Source organism: Mobula birostris, chromosome 10 (genome assembly GCF_030028105.1).
Source record: "Mobula birostris isolate sMobBir1 chromosome 10, sMobBir1.hap1, whole genome shotgun sequence".
In the NCBI taxonomy this organism is placed as follows: domain Eukaryota; kingdom Metazoa; phylum Chordata; class Chondrichthyes; order Myliobatiformes; family Myliobatidae; genus Mobula; species Mobula birostris.
The window spans coordinates 20641206-20655142 of NC_092379.1; the positions used below are offsets into that span (position 1 = coordinate 20641206).

A 13937-nucleotide genomic window follows, 5' to 3' on the forward strand; every position below is an offset into this window, starting at 1 on the left:
CCTGAATTGGGTACGTCTACCATTCACACTAACAGGAACATGTTGCCATCTGGACTCTTGATATCACCCTTTTAAAATCTCCCACTTGCCAACTATTCCTTTGTCTTCATTTAAATGGAGTCAGCCTTACTTGACCCACCTTTTGCCTAAGAGGAGGTTCAGTAGGACTCCTTCCCAATAGGTTCTTGGACACCTCACACAAATTGGACCCCATCCAGGCCCTTTGCACTCCGGATGACCCAGGTGACACCAGGATATTTGACATTTCCTTTGAGCACCACCCTACTATTTTCACAATTATGTGTAATTTCTCCACACGTCTCTGCTCCTTGGGTTTCCACTGACTGCTGGGGGATTTCTGATTAGCAAGACCAAGGTGACCATCCACTTCTTATTTCTAAGTTCTACCCAAATTCCCTCGTTAAATTATCCCTCAAGAATGTTCATTCTAAGCACTGCTGTTATGTCATCTGTTATCAAAGGACAACACCCTCTCCAGTCTTATCTGTTTCTTCGTCATGTCAAAAGCATCAGTATCCCTGAACACTGGGGCTGCCCTTCTCTCAACCACGTCTCTGCTCTGACCACAATATTCCAGTCACTAGGAACAACTCACAATCCTCTCCTTTCATCCATCCTACCTGTTAAGATAACTGTATGGAATGAGATATAATGTAAGTCAGTGGTCTGATCTGAAACTTCACTGTAAACATGGCTATCCTGATTGCTGTGTGAACACTCTTTGGATGCTGAATATACCCCTGTCTACTCACTGACCTCACTCTCTTGTGTCCCGCATCCCTGCCAATCTAGTTTAAACCCTCCCTTGTTGTTACCATATACTACCCTGAGATTCATTTTCTTGAGGCGTCAGGGTAAGTGCAAAGAAACACAATCAAATCAATGAAAAACCACACACATGCCAGTCAAGCAACTGATAAAAAAAGACAACAAGCTGCAAAAATTAAATGAAAAAAGAAACAAACAAAATAATAATAATAAACAAATAAGCAATAAATATCAAGATCATGAGATGAAGAGTCCTTGAAACTGAGAGCACAGGTTGCAGGAACAGTTCAGTGTTGGGCTGAGTGAAGTTAACTCATTGGTTCAATGGCCTGATGGTTGAGGGATAATAACTGTTCCTGAACCTAGTGGTGTGGGTCCTGAGGCTCCTGTACCTCCTTCCAAAGAAGAGAACGTGGCCGGGATGGAGTAAGTCCTTGATGATGGAGCTGTTTTCCCATGACAGCACTCCTTGTAGACATGCTCAATGGTGGGGAGGGCTTTACCCACAATGGACCTGGTTGTATCCATTAATTTTTGCAGACTTTCACGTTCAAGGGTATCGGTGTTCCCAAACTAGGCCATAATGGAACCAGTCAGTACTGCCTCCACAGAGCAACTATAGAAGTCTGACAATGTTTTTGCAATATTCTGGTTCATATCTTTTACTGTTATGCTGTATGTATTTCACTTTGTGTAGCTCTATAAGAGCTGTTTGTTTTGTTTTCAGCCTGTTTGGGTTATTGTTGAAGATAAGCAATGATGTGGAATGTATGCCATCCAATTAGCAAGAGGTTTTTCTTGGTGAGGGACAATAAGGTTGGTCTTAGGCTTTTGTTCGAGAGGAGATGAAGAGAGAAGATGCTGAGGAGAACTGTTGGTTCAAGATGGATTGTGACTGACGTTTGGAAGGTGGTGTGTGCTTTCACGTTGACCGAGGACCCAGCACATGAGTGACAGAGAAGTTCAAGATGAACTCCAACTTATGCACATTTGACTGTAAAATTAGAATGGGTCCTTTTCTTTTTGTTATTCTTTGAGAAGACTTCAATCAAGATTCATAAACATAATTCCTTTAATTGTACACAGTGTCCTGTCTGTTATTTTGTGGCATTAATTTGTAACAGGGTAGCAAATGACACAGCATTCATACAAACCGGGGTTTGGGGTGGGATCCAATGCGACTCAATCTCTACAGTTCCTGTAGAGACATGTTCCTGTATTCATCTGTAGATTTTATCCTTACCTTCCTAAATCATCGCGTGTTATGTGCACTACTGTGATTTATACCCTGGTTCGGAGAAATGTTGTCCCATTTCAATATACATTATATGGTTATATACACGTTATACACAATAACAATGATAATAAATGACAATAAATTTGACGCGACTTGATGAAGTGAGGTTGAGTCGCTGGAATGTGAGAACCTGTGGAATATTCAAAGCGAAAGATATGTGTGTCCCAATGTTGTTTTAGTCTCGAACATAGATGTTGATGTTACAACCGGCGTGAGGGGTTCAGGAGAAAGTCAGCTGAAGGAACAAGGTAACAGGTACACGTTATGGAAGGGCCATCTGGAAGGAAAACCTCTTCTATGTGGGGTTGGATTAGCTGTGAAAAATGAGATATTTGTCCCAGTGGGCGGTGTTAACAGCGATGTCAATCATGTTGAATGTTAGCCAATAAAGAAACAGCAGCACCTCGGGAACTCCAAGGAACTGCAAAGTGATAATGACTCAACAGAGACCTCTAGTGGCTTAAGTGATGATGGCAGTAATGAGATATTTGGTCCGGCAGCCATGACAGGACTTGCCTCAGTAAAAATTCAGAGAGTGAAAACATACAAGACTGATGATAGAAAGGAAATAGGAGGTTTTTCATCAACCACTAGATCCCCAAAAAATGATGAATGAGCGAAGAAAGCTGTTGGGCTGAACTTCAATGAATTAAGAATATATCCAGATTGCATCCAGATGTGGGCATTCAAATATTAGTTACTATGCTATTAACTCAGCAAATAAACCAAACTCTATAAATAGTTTAGAGATGTAGAGCATGCCAGAAAACAAACCCCAGATTAACAAAGAAGCTAACTCCACTAAGTACTCTTGCCCCTTCCAGTCCATTTTTACATCTACTGGTGGACTACATTACTTTACCGAAGTGCAAAGAGATTTGAAATGTGTCAGTAATAATGGGCACATTTTCAAGATGGGTGAAGCCATCCCAACAAGAAAAGCTCCTGCCACACACACAGCCAAAACTCTGACTAAGGACTATAATCCTAGATGGGGAATGTCATGCCACATTGACTCTGACCAAGGAACACATTTCACTGGAAACGTTTGTCAAGAACGGCATCATCAAACAACGGCTGACTAAGTATGAGGAGGAAGTCGTACCTGGGCCGACAGCTATTCCTTTGCTTTTATGCAGCATCAGGGCAACTCTAAATAAGAACACAAAACTGAGTCCAAATAACGGGGTGCCCTATGTCACTGCTGGGTGCACTCGATCTGAGAGAGGCTAATATACATTTTTTTGTCAGATAGTTTAGTTGACTGCTGTTCAAAACCAACACAAGCCATACGGTCTGCTTCTCAACAGCTTTCTGTTGGTTGTAGCGGTGCATCCGAATGAGGTCACACTTTGATTCCTGCCGAGTGGGTCCTGGTCAAAGAACCTTATAAGGAACCCCTGGCAGCGTGATTAGAAGGTCCTTACCAAGTAATGTTAATTACTAATTCAGCAGCTAACGTAGAAGTCAAATGTAAGTGGATGCACGCCAACCACTGCAAATGAGTTGAAGTATCTCCAGATTAAAACCAATACTGTGGGAAGACTTCAAGCGCAAATACAACTATTGGACATTATGACTATGAATCTATATTTTTTGCGTTTGTTTAAAAGCGATTACTCTGAATTTTCAGACGTGATTCTGCCAGAGTCAAAAGGGGGGACTGCAGGAAACCAGTATTTTTATAACATTTTTTATAAAGTTTGTACTCTTAAATGAAGTCATGCATTTGTCACAGTGCGTGGTGGTTCATCCCCACTCACTGGCACAAAGCGGTATAGCAGTTACAGTAACGGTTTATCACCTTTCTCATTTTTCATTGGCTATTAGCACATTACCCACGTGATGTGTTTTTTTCATAATCTAGTTCATGAGCTGGTTTATTCTGTATTTAAGGAATTTGTTTATCTTGTGCATAAAAGTGAGTGTTTATTTTCAGAATCGCAATCTTGGCTTCTTCGATACAACTCTTCGCATCGTTTCACAGCTCGTTATCTAATTTGCTTCCAATCTGTATGTTGTTTATATTCTAAAATAAACTGAACTATTGGGATTAAGACTGCTCGTCTTTTTTGACTCCCAGATGAACCCTAAATTTCAGAAAATAAACAGAGATGCAATACTCTCTACCACAGACTGTTCGGTAATAAACAATTGTCTCACGACCCTATGGCTGGAAAAGGGAACCTGCTTGTTCCTAACACCACAATCAGTGCGCTGAAATCTGTAGGTGGTGTGGCGGCCCGGACACGCGGGACTCGAACCGCCATCGGGAGCCGCGGGCAGAGACGCGGCAGCGCGTTTGGAACTACCCGCTCGGGGCGGACCTTCCGGGGACAGTCTGACGTCACGTCCGCCCCGCAGGTCACAGGGGCCCAAGGGAGGGGAGATTTAAGCGCGCGATTTTGAATCAGTAAAGGCATTCTGAGTTCAGCTCTCTCTGCCTCCGTGTGTTTCCTTAGCAGCGCGTTTGCGCCCGACTGCAGTGGTGTCCCCGACGCTGGCCAGTGTAGGGGGCATTGGTTAATGCCTCAGGATACTTCAATCCTGGTCCTTGGCAAACTTTTGCAAATGTCTTTTTAAGTATCCCGTTCATGTGTTATACCAATCCGGATGACTGGGGTTGATACAGAATATGCATTTGTCAATTGAACACCAACGCCTGGCTAAGCGCATAGTGATTTGAGCTGTGAAGTGAGTTTCCCTGTCACTATTGATATTAGTGGGGACTCCAGCCCTTCGGATTGTGTCTCCCATGAGACACTTTACCACAGTGCGAGCGTCATCCCTCTTAGCAACAAACGCTTCGATCCACTTCGAAAACATATCCACAACCACCAGCACATGCTTGTGTCTGTTTTGTGCAGACGTATGCACATAATGAATTTCTAAACCAGTGAAGGGTCTCTCAGGTGTTGGTAAATGATCAAACTTTGCCGGTGCGCCACCGTAGCGAGGGCACGCAGGAATCCCTCAGGACATACAACACGTCCATCTGGGTGAGACAACAAGCCAGACTCTGTCTGTGTGCAGCCATGGGAAATCCACGGGCGGATGCTTGTGCTGCACAAGCGGAAGGTTGAGTGAATACTGATGCTGCGGGTCATAACTAACCACAGAGGCCTGGGATATTGCAGCTTGTTTAGCAGCAGCGTCGGCCGCGGCATCACCGCTGGAGAGTTCATCTTTTCCCTTCACACTTGGCAATTGCCAGTTGTAAAGGCAATAGAATAGCTTGGAGTAAATTAATAATTAATTGAAAATATTCAACAGGTTTATCTGAAGATATGATAAATCACTTTGTTGTCAAAATCACGTGTCACTCCAAAAATATAGAGAATCAGCATCCCTGTTGCACGGGTTGGGGCGAACAATACAGCTGCCTGTGTTGAAGTACCAGACGGGAATGCATAATCCTCTCGTCTCTCAAAAGAAGAAACAATAGCATCTCCAGAAAGCATCTGTGTATCCGATGGGCGAATAGAAGATCCATCAGTAAACAGAATTAGGTCTGGATTATCAAGAGGAGTTCTGAGCAGGACAGGACGAGGAGATGTGGTGGTTTCCACCATCGCTACACAATCATGTAAAGGTGTGTTATCCTCAAACTCGTGTAATGGAAGAAGAGAAACGAGGTTTAGTGCAGGGTCACTGTGGCAAGAAAGGTTGAGTTTAGGGAGCAACGTGACCGCATAACTTGTACACCTTACTGCTGTAAAATGCTTCGGGGCTGCTGAATTTAAAAGACGCAAAATGCACGGGGAGCCAAAACTGTACAAAGGTTATCCAATACTATCGCATTGGGCTTTTCTTCCATAACTGCAGTGGCGGCGACAGACCTTAAACGACCAGGCAAGCCCCTTACAACTAGCGGTAATTGTACAGAACAATATGCAAAGGGTCATCCAGGTTGCTGCGTTAAAATGCCGCCCGCAAACCCTTGGTGTTCATGAACAAATAATTGGACAAGAGCTGAAGAGTCAGTTATGCCCAAGGCTGGGGCAGTTGATAAAGCTGCTTTAAGAGCATTAAAGGCTGCGTACATTTCCTGAGTCCATTGTATTTCGGCAGGCAAGTCAGGTCAGGAGGTTGGCGAACAGGAGCATCCATTATTCGATATTCGGGAATCCAATGTCTACAATAAGACTAGATGGGATAGAGTTTTTCAAAGGTGTTCAAGAAAGTTTTCTTCATCTGTACTTAGAAGTCCCAACAAGAGAGTGTGCGATACTGGATCTGCTATTAGGGAATGAGACAGGGCAGGTGACAGAAGTTTGTGTAGGGGAACACTTTGCATCCAATGACCACAATGCCATTAGTTTCAACGTAGATATGCAAAAATATACGTCTTGTCCGTGGATTGAGAGTCTAAATTGGAGAAGGGTCAATTTTAATGGTATCAGAAATGATCTGGCAATTGTGGGTTCGGACAGGCTCTTTTCTTGCAAAGATGTACTTGGTAAGTGGGAGGCTTCCAAAAGCGAAATATTGAGAGTACAAAGCTTGTATGTGCTTATCATAATAAAACGTAACGATAACAACTGCAGGGAACCTTGGTTTTCAAGAGATATTGAGGCCCTCGTTAAGAGAAAAAAGGAGGTGAATCGCAGGTAGAGGCAGATAGGAACAAATGGGGTGCTTATGGAGTATAAGAAATACAAGGGAACACTTAAGAGATAAATCAGGAGTGCTAAAAGAAGGCATGAAGTTGTTCTACCAGACAAAGTCAAGGAGAGTTTCAAGGGCTTCAATAGGTATGTTAAGAGCTAAAGAATTACAAAGGACAAACTTGGTTCTCTGGAAGATCAGAATTGTAATCCATGTGTGGAGCCAGAAATAATAGGGGAGATATTATTATTATTATTTTATTATTTGCATTTGTATTTACTCAGGAGATGGACACAGAATCTACACAAGTGAGGCAAAGTGGCATCATGAACCCTGTACAGTTTAAAGAGGAGGAGGTGTTGGCAACCCTGAGGGAAATCAGGGTGGATAGATCCCCAGGGTTTGATAAGGTGTCTCCTCGGATCTTACAAGTGCAGAAATTGCTGGGGCTCTAGAACAGATATTTAAATTATCCTAGCGACAGGAGAGGTACCAGAGAATTGGAGGATAGCTAATGTTGTTCTGCTATTTAAAAATGATCTAAACACAAACTAGGAAATTATAGTCCGGTGAGTCTGATCTCAGTCATGGGAAAGTTATTGGAAAGTTTTTCTCCTGTCCTGATGAAGGGTCTCGGCCCGAAATGTCGACTGTTTACTCTTTCCTATAGATGCTGCCTGGCCTGCTGAGTTCCTCTAACATTGTGTGTTGAGTATTGGGGATGGTATGTTATGTTGGTGTTGTATATTATAAGACATAATGAGAGGAGATTTGATAGAGATATATAAAATTGTGAGGAGTATAGATAGGGTTAATGCAAGCAAGCTTTTCCCACCGAGGGGTTGGGGTGGGACTACAACCAAAGATCACGGCTTAAGTGTGAAAGATGAAACGTTCAAATGGAACATGAGGGAAAACTTCTTTACTCAGGGGGTCGTGAGAGTGTGGAATGAATTGTCAACACAAGTGGTGCATGCGAGCTCTTCTGCAACGTTTTCGAGAATTAAATGGATGGTAGGGGTATGGAGGACTATGGTCCTGGCGCAGGTCGATGGGAGTCGTCAGTTTAAATTGTTTCAGCATTGACTAGATGGGTCGAAGGGCCTGATTCTGTGCTGTAATTCTGTATGACTCTAATAATTGACCCTTCCCAAAAAGGAAAACATTTCATTTCAGGTAGGGGGAGGTGCTACATTAATAATAGGTAAAATTCGTTCTTCGGAAAGTTTTAGATTATGAAGACACACAGACCTCTTTTATTGTCATTTAATAATGCATGCATTAACAAATGATACAATATTTCCTCCGGTGTGATATCACAAAACACAGGAGAGACCAAGGCTGAAAAAACTGAGAAAACCACATAATTATAACATATAGTTACAATAGTGCAACAATACTATAACTCGATGAAGAAGTCCATGAGCACAGTAAAAATTTCAAAGTCTCTCAAATGTCCCACACCTCACGCAGACGGGAGAAGGAAGAAATCTCTCCCTGGCATGCCCGACCACAATCCGTCTCTGAGTCATCCGAAAACTTCGAGCCTCCGATTCAGCTCTCCAACACCGAGTACTGAGCGCCATCTCTGTCCGAACGATTCGACCTGCATCTCGGTCGCCAACAGCAGGCAAAACCGGGGAATTTGAGGCCTTCCCTCCGGAAGATTCCCGACCGCGCAGTAACGACAGCAGCGAACGAGCGTTTCAGAAATGTCTCCAGATGTTCCTCTGTGTTTTCACGTCCGTCTCCGTCAAATCAGAATTGTCCACGGCCCCTATTTCACGGCTACGATATCATTTTTCACCGGAGGGCTGCGCACGCGCGGCGCGCTGCTCTCTCTCCTCCCGCCGGACTCGTTGCCGGGTTCCCTGATAATGTAGGTGTCCCAAATATTGTACGGTGGGATGAAAAAGCTGCAGTTTATTTTGGGATACCTGATGCCCCTTTTCAGCCAGGTGTATGAACAAGGCAACAGTGTCTCTTTCATTATCGACTCGGGTGGGAGAGTCAGTCAGCTGATCATCGGCATATTGTAAAATTCTACTTTCTCCTGGCAGCCCGAGGACGATTAAATCTTGTCTGACGGCAGCGGCAGATATCGCGGGGCTCCCGGTATACCCTTAAGCAACTAGGCCCAAGTATACTGTCTACCACTGGCTGTAAGCGAAAGCAATTACTGACTTTCCTTATGTGATGGGATGGAGAAAAACAGATCAGAACAGAGGTCTTTAACAGAATGACATTCAGATGCGGCAGGAATCCTGAAGAGGATAACGTTAGTATCGGTACTACGGGAGAAAGAGGTACAGCTACCTTGTTAATAGCACTTAGGTCTTGTATAGAACGCCGCTCAGTATCACAACCTGCTTTCGGAATTGGTAAGATAGGAGAGAAGAGCATTGGTCTTCAAACGTACTTTGCATGGCGGGGCAGAATGTACAAGTTCCTCGTGATTTTACACTCGTGGTTGATCAAGACATGAAGGGATGCGGGGTAAGACAGGAGACTGGGGCTGAGAGGAAAACTGCATCAGCCATGATGAAATGGTGGAGAGACTCGATGGGCCAAATAGCCTAATTCTACACCTATACCTGATGGTTTTATAATTCTTGTGTATCAGCCACAGGGAGGAAGGAACCTGCGAAAGTAACAAGGGTGCGGAATGCTCAGGAAGAGAAGGGGGAGCAAGCAATTCAAACTTTGTTGTAACGAGGAAAGGGGCAAAGATTATACATCCAGCTTGCGCGGAATAAAGCTGCAAAGGAGCATTAGTATTAGACAGAGCTATACACAGTGTGGCGTTTAACTCCTGTAAACTCGTAAGCATTGGTCTGGGTAGTTTAGGAGTCTCAGGGGGTTTGATGGCAATAGTGACATGAGGTGTTGAACTTGGCATTTTAAATCATTCTTTCTGTTCCTCACTTATTGACAACGCCGCCGCTATCCCTGCTGGACCGTAATAGATGCGTCAGATGAAAGAAAGATTTTCTGCTCAATTAAGTACGGAAAGGACCTTTAGATAATAATTCGGCCAAAATATTTCAGTGCATTGGGAGGTGCAATATAAATGCATCAAAGGTTTTCATGTCAGAAGAAGATGTCATAGGCAGTTTAAGAGTGTCTGTACTGCTAGACAGAGCTGTCCTGCAAGTCTATACCAACAGAAAACTCACGCGTGTCACGGAAACAGGAAATAAATTTATATTTTCTCCCGGTGTTTATTTTGCGTACAAACAGTAACCTCTCCAAAATCACCATGCTTACGGGTTGCGTCATCAATGGCAAATTTACACTGTCCCCTTAAGCATGTTTCCCTGGTAACGTTATCGACGTCACCATCGTTTCATACCTAATCTCCCCCTGTTCCTTTGGGGATTTCTAAAGTACTTTGTTCTGCCTGCTAAATCGTTCCGTACACCACTTTCAATACTAGAGAGGGAGTACACAGGTTGGAGAACCTTGAAAGCCTTCTTTGATTCCCAGGTTTTCTGGAGGGAAGCCACCAAGGAGAACATCAAGAGGTTCTTCATCCGCAAGGGTATCCAGAAAGCAAGGCAGGAGCAGAGGGAACTGCGTAAACTCCAGACAGAGTTGCAGCAACTCCTCCTTCTGCAGTCGAAGGGGGTAGATGTCAGGGAGGAATTACGACAGGTCAAGGGCCGGCAAGCCCAGCACCTCGCCGCCGAATCCTCCAAGATCATCTTCCGATCAAGGGTCCAAACCGTTGAGCAGGACGAGACGTGCTCACGCTTCTTCTTCCAAAAGGTGCACGAGGGGGAGCTCTGTGATCCACAACCTTAAGGAGGAGGACGGCTCAGTCATGTCCTCGCAGACCGACATACTGAGGATCTCCAAGTCCTTTTATGCCGTTCTGTACGACGAAAATGCTACAGACTCCACACCCTCCCGCAACTTCCTGTCATCTATCATGCAGGTCTTAGACGACGGCAAGTGGGAGAGTCTGGATCAGCCACTGACCCTGGACGAGTTGACAGGCTCCGTCCATTCCTTTGGGTCGAATAGGACTCCCGGAGGCGACGGCCTACAGGTTGAGTTGTATTCGGCTCTGTGGAACTGGATGGGCCCTGACCTGCTGGAAGTGTACAACGCTATGCTTCTGGCCGGCAGCATGTTAGAATCCGTGAGGAAAGGCATCATCACCCTCATCTACAAGCAGAAGGGGGAAAGGGAGGACATTAGGAATTGGAGACCCATCTCTCACCTGAATGTGGACTACAAGATCCTGTCCAAGATCATCGCCAACAGGGTCAAGTCTGCTGTGGGACAGGTGATCCACCCGGACCAAACCTGTGCTGCACCGGACTGGAAGATCTCGGACAGCCTTGCACGTACTGTCCTGCAGGCACTGCAGGAGAAGGAAGAGATGGACTCAGTGGGGTGGTTGCCTGAGCAAACTGTCTAGTACATCTGGCAAATTGCCTCATGGCCAGACCTCACCAACATGCACAAAGACCTCGCCTGGCTGGCGGTCAGAGGGGCCCTCCCAGTCAGATCCCTCCTGTACGCCCGGAATGTCGTCTCCACACCCCGCTGCCCACGGGAGGACTGCAACGGGGTGGAGTCAGTGACTCAACTCTTTGCACACTGTGGGTTCGCGAAGAAGGTGTGGAGGAGAATGGAAGGGACGGTGTCAAATTCATGCCCAGCAACTGCGTAACCGAGGACTCCGTGATCTACGGGCTGTTCCCGGGGACGCACACGGAGACAAACATCCGGTGCTGTAGTCAGATCATCAATTCGGTGAAAGACGCGCTTTGGTCTGCCCGAAACTTGGTGGTCTGCCGGCACATGGAGATGTCCGTGACTGAATGCTGCCGACTGGCTCACTCTCGCCTGCAGGAGTACGTGCTGAGGGATGCACTCAAGCTTGGGGCGGCCACCGCGAAGGCCCGGTGGGGAAGGACCACAGTTTAAGGTTCATCACCCGTGGGAGTGTGAGGGGTTGGGTGGGGAGGAGACTAACCCTCATCAGCGTGTGGACAGATGAATCAACATGGTGCCCCAGGAGTGGGTGGAATTGTCAATTTGGAAAAGGAATTAGAGCCAACGCCTGCCTTTATTGTTGATAATTTTATTGTTAATAAGTCTTAACTCTTGACCAAGGGTTGAGAGTAAATGAACGATTTATTGTAAACATCTTTCATTTGTATATGAACAGAGAGTCAACGCATAATTTTATTGTAAATAACTTTATTTATTAAATAAGGACTCAGAGTCAACGAATGTTTTTTTCTTATATGTATATAACTTTATTTTGTAATAATTCTGAATAAAGTATTCTTGGAGGGAAAAAAACATCTGAATATCTCCAGGCAGGGGCTTATCAATTTCTCAAATTTGTCCCAACCAATTATGGACGGCGCGAGGTTTCTTGATGGGAGTATGAGCAGCCTGTATCATAGCCTGAACTTCGGACGGGGTCCACGGCCGGATTACCGCGGTGATGCCAATCATAATTTTTGGATATTGCGTAACAGCATTTAGTTCTGACCGCTTCTCTTTGCTCCCTCCCTCACTTTCCCTGTTCTACTGCGCAAATTCTTGGCAGGTCCCACTTTTTCAATCCGCTCCACTGGTGCAGAATGACCCCTAAAAATGGACTAATCTTTTCTAGATAATTCTTTGGCTTGGGGCTGGTTTCCCTCCTGCTCCTCGGTTTCGATTGCTTGACCATTATCAGGCGGGGGTCGGGCACTCGATTCTGTAGTATAACTTCTGCTAACATTAAAATTTCGTCCAGACTGCATTCGGGCTGGCTCGGGCTGTCTTATACTATCCAGGCAGGGATATAAACCTTCAGACGCATCCCCTTTCTTTTGTTTGGAAATCGTTTGGTCAGTCTCAGTCTTTTTATTTTGGTTCGGAGGTTGACGTCGTTTAGTTAGCTCCAGCCACTTAGCCAAGCAAGTCTAGTCCACCGACAATCAACTGCACGCATACACAGCGCCAAACGAGACAACGCCTCCCCGAACCAGGGCGCAAATCACAGCAACACACAAAACACCCAACAGCTGAGAGTGTAAGGATAAAACCTACAGATGAATTACTCGCAAATAAACAAAGTAACGTGCATTAATTAAAAACGTCATCACATAGTCACAATCCCACGTAGGATCTGTCTCTGTTACCAGTTTCTTGTTTAAAATATCCAATTTTCCTTAAATCAACCCCCCCCCCCCACCATAAGGGCGCTGGCGATGTGTCCAGCCATACAAGTCACTAGTAAAAGGAATCACATACCTGCTATCTCCAGTTTCCCACCATACCGTATCAGCAGGGGAGCCTGGCGGCACCAGCGGCTCTGCCAGGTACTTCTTCACTCGTTCAGCCTTCTGGTGCTTCTTTCTCGTCCTTTTCTTTATCTTTACAGGGAACTGTCTCTCTCCGCATTCCTCATGAATTTTACTATTACTACTTCCCATCCTCCTTCAATCTCCTTACCCAGTCCAGCAAAACAAAAAGTCAGGCGCAAGCCCAAGTGCGAAAGAAGTCTTATTTATATAATTATTTAAATTTACGAGATGCTGCGGTTTTCCTATATGGTCTTGCCGATCGCATCTTTCCTACCCGATCACGGGCCAGAATCAGGGGTTCTCAAAGTGGATCACGCAACGGGGTGGGGTGGGGGGCTAACTCGAAGGTATCTTTGTGACGCTCAGTTACTCTATCGTTCGATCCCGTTTTGTAGGGATCCTGCTAGACTACGCCAATTTGTCAGAGAAGTTTTAAAATGAAGCTCGATACCAACATTCATGAGGCGATTTTTTTACTTTAGCATGATACCACGAAGTGTCCACGTGGAACTCTGAGTTACGAGGAATCGTAACTCGTAACGCTTGTGTTTATATCTAGTAGCGAAACAAGTGAGCGAAACCAACCTTCCCCGCCCCCCATAGCAAGACAAAAAGTTGATTAGTGCCTCATCCATCAGCTGTTATCTTGTGCAGCTCTCTCTCTAATGAGGGGTTTCGGCCTGAATGATCATATTAGTTATGCAGACTTGGAACTTAATCGGGAAACACGGGATGTCCACAAGGTCACAAAGCTTTAGCAACTTACAGTTATTTGAACCCTATATTCGAAATTTTCTTCCACATGGGATCACAAAGGCTTTCTTCTGAAACTTGAGCAAATCCCGGCTTGAATTCAAATAGGAAACATTTATTTTAATGAGAAAGAGAAAGGAAAAAAAAACCTTCGGAAATGTGCGATGGACATG

The 13937-nt window shown here is 44.9% G+C and overlaps 1 gene segment (V, D, J or C); it reads right to left on the reverse strand.

The window, feature by feature from the left end:
- The window catches only part of LOC140203894 (immunoglobulin heavy constant gamma 4-like), a 135048-nt gene that overhangs the window by 92932 nt on the left and 28179 nt on the right, over positions 1–13937 (reverse strand).